The 11925-nt window shown below is 32.5% G+C and overlaps 1 long non-coding RNA gene across 1 annotated transcript in view; it reads left to right on the top strand.

The window, feature by feature from the left end:
- Nucleotides 1-2346: 2346 nt before the first annotated feature.
- Nucleotides 2347-11925, top strand: part of LOC145965852 (uncharacterized) — a 48176-nt gene continuing 38597 nt past the window's right edge. The window contains exon 1 of the long non-coding RNA XR_014436839.1: nucleotides 2347-2814. This is a non-coding gene — a long non-coding RNA (uncharacterized LOC145965852). The remainder of the gene's footprint in view (nucleotides 2815-11925) is intronic.

Genomic DNA, 11925 nt, shown 5'->3' with positions numbered 1-11925 from the left:
TCTTCCTCCTCTCCCTTTCTCTCTCTCCCTCGCGGTAACTTCCCCCCTCCCCCTCCCCCCTCTCTATATCCGCGTACTCTTTGACTGACGCTTCCCGTCCTTCGTAAAAATACCTTTGAAATTCGCCGGAATTAAAATCGCCGCGAGAAACGTGGCGCGTGTCGCCCGCGTGCGGATTCGCGAGGATTCGCTTCTTTCGAGATTCTTTCGCGTGTCTGAGAGGCAAAGGTAAGTCTAAAATTATCAGTCTTAACTTTGTAAGAGAAGGAAAATGAGAGAGAAAGCGTTTTTGAGAGAGAAAAAGTTAAAATATGTAGATACTAAGTAAGCTTGCGGGGAAATGTAAATTACATGTACAATTTATATGTAAAATTATGATCGAAAACAAACGTGCAATCAGCAAACAACAAGGAAAATTTAAAACATCGAAGACTAAAATTTCTATGAAAAAAATCAATGTGATGCGCCAAAAAGAAAAACTACTGTGTTGCATCCCTTATGATGTCTTACGATAAAAAAGTAAGTTAGTCGTAAGAGTTCCGTTTACATCGATTTCACTCTCTCTTGCAAGTTTATATATATATATATATATATATATATTTAAAAGTTTTCGTGGCTGTTCTCTTTACAAGTTTTGTGCAAAAGTATTTATTATAAAATTGCATTTTACATTCATTAAATAAAAGAAAGATTTATTCAATTGAATATTATATATTTCCTCCGACAACATAAATAAAAAAATGTCTTGTATCCCTTAATTTTGATATGAAAATTATCTATATAATTATAATTTTTTTAAAATCTTTTAAAAGAAATGTCAAGATAAGGTCTCAAATAATTTATATACTTATATCAAACAATAATATTAAATAGTTCTCATTACATAATTGATAAAACAATAATTAATATTATAAAAGTAAGAAATAATATATAAATCATTATAAATTACTTACCCCTTTACGTTGGCCATCGTCCGATGCATCCTCGAATTTCCTTTTTGTCTTGGCTCATCTGTCCTTTTATGGCACTCACATGACGAAAACACGATTAATTACGTTTGCACTAATCACTCGAATACAACGATCGCGCGATATTTTGTACGACACTCCCGATATTAATCGCACGCGATGTGCACTTTATTAAATTGCGACGGAAAAACAATGCGAGAACTTTGTTCGCACAAAGTTACAATTTGCGCGTCAGTGTTGCTTTTGTTACTATTAAAGGTATATTTCGTTTCAATGATTATTATTTTGTACTATAACGTATAAGTGCGCACGTATAAATATACGAATTCAAATTGAAGATAAATATTCGTAAAATAAATTTCATTTTTCTTCTATATATACATATATTTCGAAAATATATCGCTTTTCTAACTATTCGCGTGATATATCTCAACACATTATATCTAATGACATAATACCCGTTTTAAATTAATTATTAATAAATAATTAATATATGGCTTTTTTCAATATTTTAATTACTCGATTAAAACGATTCGCACGCTTATCATATCGAGAGCTTTTAATTCGCACAAAATCGAGATTAACAAATTACATTTGACTCGATGAAAAAGTCAAAGCGAAATATTTTCCTTCGTGTATAAAAAAATAATTATCACCCGTTAATATTGCAATCAAGGATTATCAGTCTGCGCGATTAATTAACTCTAGTGACTTGTAAGCGAGACGATAATTATTTATCGAAAGGTATATATTTCTCACGATACATACATACATACATACATATATTTATAATTTTAAAGTACTAGTTGAAATATATTCGGAATGGAAATAATACTATAATATAATAAAACTTATTGTTTTATTCTGAGGAATTGACCAATATGACCAACAATTATTTCTCTAAGTATGACTCAAATATATTCTGCCTTTCAATCTTTGAACTGTTTCATCGATTTGGATTTAATAATTTATCGATCATTTTTTAATTGAAGGCACACTATAATATACACGAATCGCAGGATCGAGTGATTAAGTACTAGAAAAAGCCACGATAATGATCCTTTATTAATAATTAATTAATAATTGCTAAGCTGTGTTCAAACGAATAATATGAAAATATACAAAATATCTCACGATGTTACCTGCTTTCGAGTATCTACTCAACTGACAAGGTCGCGCGGTTACTGTAAACAATGACGTGTTATACGTCATAAGCCGTCGAATTCTGCGTGTGACGCGAACAATGACAAGGTCACACGGTTAAATATAATCGTTAGTTATTGTTACACTCGACGGCTTATGACGTATAATGTTATCATTATGGCAACCGCGCGACCTTGTCATTTGTGTAGCGCGGTTTGAGCAACACAGTAAGATATTATTCGTTTGAACGCGGTCGCGACAAGATGTTCAGCGCGATCTTCCTTTACTATTAATCGAATTAACAATTATTAACTGTGCGGTTAATTAATATTCGATTATTGATTGACCAACGATTCATTTAGTATCGATAGTGACATTTAATCGTTTTTAATTTGTCAAAAAACAGATATGACTATTAGATATAATTAATTGAGATCTACCGCGGGAATCATGACTTTATGCGAGCAAAGTTTTTTCGCGTTTTCTTTCATCTCTCAATTTAATAAAGTGCATTGCGTGCGATTAATATCGGAAGTGCCGTATAAAGTACCGCGCGATCGTTGTATTCTAGTGTTTTATTAGTGCAAGTATAATCGTAATTAACCGAGTTTTCGCGAGTGTCATGTGAGTGCCACCTAAAGGAGTAATAAAGGACAGGAGAGAAAAGGATAGAAGCTCGGAGAGGCATCGGTGGACGACACCTGTGAGTAAATAATTTATAATTTGCTTAATCTATTCTTTATTACTTTTATGATATTTTATATGATTATGTTGTATAATATATAAAGAGTATTTTAGCTTATACTCTTTAAAATTAAGAGATTGGAAATTAAAAAATACATACACACACAGTAACAAAGCTTGTCTGTATTATTTATTCTTACAAATTACATGATGTTTAAACTTATTATTCTCTATTCGTTATCATTAGTATTATTTTTATATATTATAATTTAAACTATTAATAAGTTTATAATATTCATGTTAATATAAGAATATTATAAATAAAAATTATATATCTCGTAGATCCGTTGTATGTGTGTGTGTGTGTGTGTGTGTGTGTGTGTATATGGATCTTGTATTGTATGTATATAATTCTGGTTTTCATCATGAAAATTTTAAAATTTCAATATTCTTTTAATTTTTTGTTTCTTTGTTATTTTTCACTTATCTTAAATTTGTATTTTTTATCATAATTTCATAAATTTTATATATTATATAAATATATGTTATAAAATGATTTTTTAATAATTTTTTTCTAGTATTAACAAATTTTTAATTTTTTCAAAAATATTCCAAACTTTGAAGTCCGTTTTCTATTATATGTTATATCAAATTTTACTATACTGTTACATTTAATTAGAAAAATTAAGTATTTTAATATAAATTTATTGCATATATAAAGATACAAAACGCAATAACTATAAAATATTTATAATTTTTAGATAAAATTTTACTTTTTAACTTATAAAGTGTGTGCAATATGAACATATATAATAAATTTATATAAAAATATTTAATTTTTCTAATTAAATATAACAGTATAATAAAATTTGATATAATATATAATAGAAAACGGAAGAACTTCTAAGTTTGGAGAATTTTTGAAAAAATTAAAAATTTAATATTAAAAAAATTATAAATATATAATATATATACTAAATATAAAAAAAAATGAAAATTGTTGATAAATAACGGATGTTATTTTATGTATAAATTTCAATCTGACTGGATATATGCATACAATATACATACAATTATTTAATTTATCTTGAAAGTACATAATTCTGCAGTTTCACACATTTCTTTGAAGGAATAAAATGCGGTCAATTTTTCTTGAATATATTAAGAATTGTCCCTTTCAATAATTTTGAAATAAGAAATCTTAAATATACGTATTGAAACTGCAAAATATTTCAAATTATATGACAATAATATCAAATAATAATCATCTTTCATTTCCATTGTTTTTGATTATAAGCATATATTTTGTTTGCATTTTTTTTTTCTTACTTGTTGCAAGAAGATTAATTAACACGCACCACGATGTCGGGTTATTTGTATCGGGCTTATATTGGGCGGTAGCACAATGTCCGAGCTACAGAATGTAATCGAGTTCGATACGGTAACCCATTCCCTTCCCCTCCCTCCTTTCCACGCCTTTTTCCCTCTCCTCTTCGCGCGGGTGATTTTATTGTTATCGTATTTTGGCGTAAACCTCGTAACCCCGTAACAACGTATTATCGACGACATCAAATATCGTTACTACACATTTGCCGATAAATAGCCTCTATCGCGTTTTCACCATTTTTAACTCCCATGGCCGATTTTTTCTGCTTCCGTTTTCCAGATTCAAAAAATGCCACATGTCGGTATAAAATATTCAAGCGTTATACAGGATATCTCATAAATAAAGTCTCATAGATAAAGTACAGACCGATTTCTTGTGAAAAAATAAACGTCTTTTTCCTTTAAAAATTTTAAGAAAAATACATTGTTTTCGAGATATTTTAATTTTTCTTGTCATTTTTGGCAAAAATGCAATTAGTAATATTATGAAAATTTTTCATCTTCCATTTCTTCTTAATTGAGCGTTTCCAACGTTTAATTATTAAAAGAATAGCAAAGAAACCTCAGTTGGAAATTTTGTTGATCCTTCATAGTAAAGTACACTTTGCTGCCATAAAGCAATTTTTGTATTTTTTAATCAATTCAAATAAAATTTCTTTAAATAAATTTCTTTCATTATAATAATATAAAGTAATATAATTATAATATGTATTAAATCTAATTAAGAGAATTATTAAAATTTTTACACAAGAAATCAAGAAACAGCAAATTTAACTATAAAAAATAATTATTAAATTTTGTCAAACGAAAAAGATGATTATTTTTTGACAAAAAATACGATAGTATCTGTATCCTATTTATATCACTATCTAATATTTTACATTAAAAAATTACTTGACTTATAATATAAATCGTGGAATTTTAAAAGTTGTACGATTTTTTGTCGGATTATTTCTCGAAAATGTAAATAAATAGCATTTAAATGAAATATTGTTGGGATTAATTTTAGTTGAATTTTAATTCGCGAATTTAGCTTAGAACTCTAAGCTAGACACACATTAATATCTAAAATTTTAAAAAATTTGTGAAAAAACGTAAAACGGCAAAAGATTTATAAAAGTTTCATCGCCGCTGAAAAATTGGCTCGAAATTTATCACAGAAATCGCGTCAATCGACAATACTAGAACGTTATGCATAATGTTTTACGTCCGATTCGACTGCACTAGAACTCTCAAACACCTCGCTCATATATAATATGATGTATTTTCGTCCTGTATCAATGATGCGAAACGAGAAAGAGAGAGAGAGAGAGAGAGAAAGAGAGAGAAACGGACAAATGGCGTGCAACCTCCGGGCGTAATTCCAGGAGGAGCGTGACGTGGAATATAACGAAATAATATCTTCATCCCCGTGCCGTATTCGCGTTATCAGTCGGGGCCATTTTTCAGGGAACAACAAAAACCGGAGAAACTTTTGCGGAGATGTATTGCCAAAATTACTTTCCGCGGCGATAGCGCGCTCGTGCGATATGCACGTCTGGCCTTAGTCTCGAAATTGACACTTGTGACCAATGTCGCACCCAGGTCAGGGAGAGCCGCGAGGGACTCCTTTATAGAGACGAAAGATGTATAAAAATATAGACTCGAGATCAGAGTGAAGAGATACAAAAATATAACAATAATGAATAAAATTCAAAATTATGTAATCTATATGAGAATACATAAGTAATGCGAAAGAAAAATCTGATTGTGGAACAGAACGATGCTTTTTTTCAGGATCGAGAAATGGATAAATAAAAATACAAGATGTAATAATATTAATAATATATAATTAAATAGTATAATAATAATATAATAATATATAATATGTAATTAATAATATTAATTAAATAATATAATAATAATATAATAATATATAATATATAATTAATAACATTAATAATATAATAATAATGTAATAAGAATAAGTAAAATCTAAATTATAAAATTTACGAAGGAAACATTGAATACATATAATGTGAGTTCCAAAAAATATAAATTGAAAAATTGATTAGTAAAAAAATAATGTTGTATAAAGAATAATAAGAAAATAATTAAATTATACGTATACCAAAGAGAGAAAGAAAAAAAATGATTCTTATAATTTAAATTTCTCTCGTTTATTCTTGTTGCATCTTTCTCTATATTATTTTTTGTATATATGACATCTTTCCTGTTTTCTCGATCCCGAAAAATTTTTTTGATTGACATTTCTTTATGAATTATATGAGTATGTGTTCTCCCATATAGTTTAAAATTTTATTTGTTACTATATTTTTGTATTTCTTTATTGATTTGATGTATGTGTACATCGCAAAATGACTCTGGTACTCTGCCCTCCTCTCTCTCTCTCTCTCTCTCTCTCTCTCTCTCTCTCTATCTATCTATCTCTCTCTTTCCCTCTCTTTATTCGCCTCTAGAGTGCACGACTTTTTGTTTGTGAACAAAATATTCTAACAATCGCTGGGAAAACGGGATGGCGGTAACTCGATATTCGTTTCAAAAAATGATTGAGTCCCCCCTTAAAAATTACATCTCGCGATATCGAATCATCGTTAAATAACCTGTCATTATCGATCGCTTTCTTCGATAATGGTCGAATATTAATGCGAATTCTATGACAATTAGCAATATAGATTATTTGTTAAAACAAGTAATAATTCTTTTGCTATATTTTTGAATGCGTGAACAATTCATGAAAATGTTCTCGGGATTCGAAATTATTTGAAAGAAAAAACATGTCTCTATCATTCTCTGACCTAAACTTTTTAAATATTCAATTTATCTTTCAATATTCGATTCATTTCGACAAAAACGTAGACAAAAATTTCAAGGAATGCACATTCGAGATATGTTGTTTCAAAAAATAGTATTTTTGACGTAGACACATCGCCACGGCTTATAATCATATCTTATCCAAATTTATCGCGCCCGACTCAACACTGCCACGTTCCTTTTTTCTCATCTCGTATATTATAATAACATTTCATGTAGAGAGAGAAGAGAGGAGAGAACCGTAATTATTTACGGTAGAATGAACCCGTTCTCTCTCCATCCGGCTTACGCGGTTACGCGTAATACGATGTGCGTATAAGTTTCTTAAGAATTTTATTACACTGTAACATTATATTAGGAGGAAACATCGTTACATTAGCGTAATTATGCTCTGCATAATACTAACGAAATTACGTTACAATTTCGCGTAACGTTACATCAGCGAAACCAATAAGCTTCGAAAATTTGCTTACGAGATGCTTATTTCGCGTTGCCAAAGTTGAGGCTCCGAAAAAATGCGGTCCAAGTAAGAGACGTCGCATCGATTTTGACAATCGTATCCGCACGAATGTGGAAAAATTCACTTTACGCATCGCGCGTAAAATTAACTCCTCGTATACAAATCAATCTCGGCGGTGTATTTATATATTTTTGATTTTCGAGTATTTTTTCATTCGAAATATTCGATATATAATAAAATTCGAATCGACGCCGGATTTTTAATCGCAACGGATGCAAATACGTATATATCTCGTAATCGGCGTCAGTATCTATTAATATACGCGGGAATAAATTAATAATTAATTAATTCGCCCATTAGTAACCTATGACCCGTGCAACATAACATAGTACCGATGTATTTATAATATACTGATGGCCGTTGCTGTTTCGCCCGGAGCTTACCGCGGCCGTCTGGGAGTTAGACTACATCCCGAATGAAGCTTAACTTTTTGACGTACAGGCCCTATATAATCAAGCAACGTCACATTCATTATCTTTTCTCGAGAATTATGCGGGTATACCATCTTTTAGAGAATCGTACTGTAATAGACGTAGACGATGAAAGGAAAATAAATTTCTACGCTTGTAGGAATAATACATTTGTATAAGTTGCTCGCATTTTTTTTTCGAAAATATAATACATGCTATCGATTTTCAATCGCGGCGCCATTTTCATTTAAATAATTTTATATATTTCAATAATTTCGTCTTCGTTATCAAACGGCGCATCTGTGAAGCGAAACTAATAACGCCGTGAAATGTCAATTGATAGATACGTCAGAGATATGATATTTCCATCTAGAAGAAAGACACATTGAAGTATTTAGAAATATTTCTCGAGAGCGATCTCAAGCGCGTTAACCGTCCAGACGACGTCTCGAACTTTGCCTTTTTTAACCCTTTTTAAGCGGGGGGGTGGGATTTTTGCGGAGGGCGTCATCCGCCCTAAGGATAGGTAGGAGACCGTTCGGGGCATTTCGGGACACCCGGCGGGACACCGCCGTAGCTCTCCCTGTCTCGCGGGCTTTAATATCGTGGCATTCCCTTTATTCCGGGAACGGAGCGCAACGCGAGATCCACTTTAATCCTAATATACCATACGTAGCGCCGGCCGCGCAAGTATTGTCGCGGCGCGCGAACCGCGAGCGACGCTGATGGACGCGAGGCGAGTCGCCGCGAACAGCTGACGCGTCTGTCAAATATCCGCGACGTCGGGCGAACGCGCGAGTGACGTCACGGCCGTCCGCTCGCGCTCGCGTGGCGCGAGATGCGCGCGAGAACGTGACCCGAGCGTGGACCAAACATTCGCCGGCAGCGATGTTTGTCCGAGTCGGCGGCGAAAGTCGTGCCGCAAATGTCGCGATCGCGATCCTCCTGGCGGCCTATCGACAGCGCGAAAATTAGAAATTTATCTCTGAGAAGGTAGCCGCGATCGCGGGCGCGACGTTGCGCGAAGAAATATAATTGCGGAAATAAAATTGATAATTATGGAAAATATCGCGAGTCGCGCGCCGCGACAATAGTATTCCGGCCTGGTCGGGGGAGAGCCCGAGCGCGCCAAGCCCAGAAGGACGTCCTGTGACGCATTCAATTGAAAATCTCAAGGCACCCTCGTGCAACGTCGCAGGATAATATATAGGGTTACATTACGTGCAAAATCGATCGGTTATTTCGGCCGACGAGAGACACGGAATTCTCTCTCTTTCTCTCTTTCTCTTCCTGTCTCTCTCTTCCCGTTAATGAGACCGCCGTGGCTCGCTGGACGTTAATTCGCGTCGCGTTCGCTCGCGAGACGACTCTGCCTTTGCGAATTTTTGCGAGAGAGCTGTCGAAAATTTTTCTCGGATTATCTCGGCCGTGCGTGCAAGAAAATAGGCTGCGATATTTCACGATTGATATTCGCGCGAGGAAAATTCTTAGATTAACAAAGCGTATCGGATTTGCAAAAATTATTCATTTACATTTTTCTCGCTGATATGGCCTCCTCTCCTTGATTCGCTTTTCTGATACATTTGAGTGATGTAGAAGCAAAGGGACATTTTCCAATTTTTTTTTTGTACAATATTGAATTAGGAGAGAAGAGATAGAGAATCTTATTCTGTATTTTATACTCCGCATCGTTTCTAGATAAAGGTACGTAATAAAATTAACCTGCAGCGTTTTTAATGCAATTTTGAAATGAAAAAATATATATATATATACATATATATATATCTGGGAACTTTATTCAAATTTGCACTCTCGTGAGAATTTTTTTTTAAATCTAATCTTGATTGCAATTCTCGAAAAGTAGAGAACGTGTAAACTTTCTTTTATATTTCCGATTAAAATACAAAGTCAAAATTATAGAAATTTCAAATCTCTCGTACTTGGCGGCGCCGCTTGGTCCTCATTATCGCGTATTTCGACATATTCGGATCTGCTTCTGCAGTAGTGCCGCGTGACGTAATACACACATACACACACACATTTTCCCCGTCAACAATATAATTTTCCGAGAATTGAAAAATTCAACGCGTGCAAACATGACGTGCAATTGTCTAGCCTACTCTAATAAATTTCTCCTCTCTTTCCTTTGAATTTTGGATTATCCATGACGCGAATTTGCGTATATACAGTACATATATATACAGTACCGGCCAAAAATATATCATCTTTATGTTTTTTGAGGATAACTTAATTCAAAGTGTATATATTTAATCAATTTTTCTTGAGTTGCTGTTTTCATTATTGAATGAAAAGTTTATCGTTCAGTAACTTACATACTTAGTATTAAACATATTTAACTAGATAGAAATATATGCACTTTGAATTAAGTTATCCGCAAAAAACATAAAGGTGATATATTTTTTGAGGATAACAATTCAAAATGTATATATTTAATCAATTTTTCTTGAGTTGCTGTTTTCATTATTGAATAAAAAGTTTATTGTTCAGTAACTTACATACTTAGTATTAAACATATTTAACTAGATAGAAATATATGCACTTTGAATTAAGTTATCCGCAAAAAACATAAAGGTGATATATTTTTTGAGGATAACAATTCAAAATGTATATATTTAATCAATTTTTCCTGAGTTGCTGTTTTCATTATTGAATGAAAAGTTTATTGTTCACTAACTTACATACTTAGTATTAAACATATTTGACTAGATAAAAAGATATGCACTTTGAATTAAGTTATCCGCAAAAAACATAAAGGTGATATATTTTTGTCCGGTACTGTATGTGTGTGTGTGTGTGTGTGTGTGTGTGTGTGTGTGTGTGTGTATATATGTGCACAGTGTGGCATTATTATTGCTGTTGCTGTAGCGAGTGAGCGCGGTCGTGTAAATAGGAGCGCGCGCACGCTCTAATGGAAATAATATTCCGGCTGGCGTAATGAAATTATGTTTTCCTATGATCGATCAGGTATACGCGTTGCCCGAGTGATGATTGTGTTGTCGCGGAGAGAAGTCTATCCGAAAGAGGGCAAATTATTCCCGATATATTCATCTCGTCGCATTTTTTCCTTCAAGCCACTAGCTTTTAATCGTCATCGTCGTGAAATCGAAGGGTGAGTCGGTCAATTTTTCAAAATTATATCGCATGAACGTTGATCTCGGTGCGCCAGAATCGACGAAAGAGCCGCGATATTACTTTTTGCGAAATCATTCTTTTAAAATAATTATGTTTTGAGTTATGCATGCATGTATTATTGAATCAGCAATATGATAATTAGAGATGGCAAATTTTGCAAAAATAAATTATCAAATATACGTATATATATATTATTAATATATTATAAATAAAATATTGACTTTTGCGAATTCTTTCTCTTTTTCTCTCTTTCTCTTTTTTCTCTTTTTTTTCTCTGTCCTTTCCTACGAACCGACACGGGACTAAATTATAAACAGGAGAATTCAACGGGGGAGGATGCGAAGCGACGTCGCGTTTGAATATTCCCTTGCCGAGTTGAGGGAGGAAAAGGCCGGCTTGCCAACCCCTTCGTTCCGCGTGGCTGCGGAATCAGTAACAAAAACGTCACGAACGACAATCGAAGACTCGTCGGAAAGAACACTAAATGTTATATTTTAAGAAAATGTTATATTTTAAGAAGATTATTTCTTGTGGCAAAAGGCTCTGTGTGATTGCGAAATATCATGTAATTCTGACATAAAAATAATTAATATTTCAAAACACATCTATGATAAAATAAAAATTCACATTACGTTAAATTATTTATTTTATAGTTATTTATAAGTGGAAAAACAGCTCTAGTTATCAATAACAGCTCTAGAAACATGGAAAATATGTAGAAAACAATATTAAAGATATTAATAGATATTTTTAACAAAAAAAAATAAAAATATTTAAACATAATTAATAATCTAAAAATGTGATACATAATTTTTGTGTATTACTCTTTCTGGAAAATAAAAATTTA

This window comes from Camponotus vicinus, unplaced genomic scaffold (assembly GCF_025532165.1).
Source record: "Camponotus vicinus isolate PSW18456_S1 unplaced genomic scaffold, iyCamVici1.0 SCAF_14, whole genome shotgun sequence".
NCBI lineage: Eukaryota > Metazoa > Arthropoda > Insecta > Hymenoptera > Formicidae > Camponotus > Camponotus vicinus.
This window is presented reverse-complemented; position numbering and strand designations above follow the sequence as displayed.